The following is a 1,268-nucleotide window of genomic DNA, read 5'->3' on the forward strand; positions in this document are numbered from 1 at the left end:
ACATCTCTCGCAACCCACTCTTATGGCATGTATTGACTGGTCTATTTGTGTTATCCTTTGATCCAAATTATTCAGCATAGCCATCACAGCTACTATTTCTTCAGTTTGGGCCCCTCCACCGCCTTTGATTCCATCTTGCCTAGGGTTTTGGTATTCGCGAGAGTGCTTCGCGAATTCTTCAATCAGCTCCTTAACCTCCCTTGGATTTTTCTTTGTCAAAGGTCCTTGAGAGTCAAGGATTTGTCTCGTCATAACGTTGACCCCATCATAGAAGATCGACATCTCTTGTTGCACATTTAGATCATGCTGAGGGCAATTTCTAGCAAGCCCTTGTACCGTTCCCATGCTTCGTATAATGACTCCCCCGGCTGTTGCTCAAAGTTGGCTATTGCCTTCTTGAGTTTGGCTATCTTGGATGGCGGGAAAAACTGGTCCAGGAACTGCTCACGCATTTGAGCCCAAGTGGTAATTGTACCCGGTGGAAGTGACTTTAACCACTCCTTAGCAGCTCCTTTGAAAGTGATGGAAAGCATCCTAAGCAAGACAGTGTTTCTGTTGACATTTGGGACATTGAAGTAATCCGCAATGTCGTTGACTTCATCTAGATGCTTAAAAGCATCCTCATGATCTTTCCCAAAAAATGGGATATCCTTCAGTGCAATCAATATGTGCCCTTCAACTCAAATGTGGCAGTGGCAGGTATTGCGGGTTGGACTAAACCGGGAGCCACATCTTCTCGGATCCGCTTCTTGTAAGCTCCCATGGACATCTCTTCAGATGTTGCCATCTTGTTCCTTGGCTCGTTCTCGGGTTCGCTCATATGTTCTTCAAATTCCGGCTCGGTATCGTATTCGGACTCGGTTTGGACGGGTATATGATCCAAGTGCTCAAGATTGCTCTTGTGCCTCGAGGATAAACTTGACTCTCCTGTCTTCTTTCCCGACTTCCTTGAAAAATCTGACTTTAATTCTTGCAGTGGCGTCTTTTTCTTGTGAATTGCAGACTCGGGATCTTCAAGTGGTGGCACCAAGGGTGTGTTTGAGCCTTTGGTCATGAACTCCTGCAATTCACTAAACTAAAAACGTAAAACTAAACTAAAATAAGAAAAATACTAAAAACTGAAATTGCAGCTTTCACGTCGTGAGTTTATTAAAACTCACGTCGTGAATTCTGTGACAGAAACAGAAAACAAAATTTTTGTTATATGCTAACCAACTAAGCTAAAATAACAAATAAATAACTAATTTACTTTTTGCAGATTTTATTCC

General features: G+C 42.7%; 1 non-coding gene across 1 annotated transcript; it reads left to right on the forward strand.

The window, feature by feature from the left end:
- Window positions 1-298: 298 nt before the first annotated feature.
- LOC145091134 (small nucleolar RNA R71) lies at window positions 299-404 on the forward strand. Its single transcript, XR_013702022.1, has one exon. It is a non-coding gene; the product is annotated as a small nucleolar RNA R71 (small nucleolar RNA).
- The last annotated feature ends 864 nt before the right edge of the window (window positions 405-1,268 follow it).

The sequence above is a fragment of the Lactuca serriola genome, chromosome 2, assembly GCF_051521515.1.
Source record: "Lactuca serriola cultivar US96UC23 chromosome 2, Lser_US96UC23_V15, whole genome shotgun sequence".
In the NCBI taxonomy this organism is placed as follows: Eukaryota; Viridiplantae; Streptophyta; class Magnoliopsida; order Asterales; family Asteraceae; genus Lactuca; species Lactuca serriola.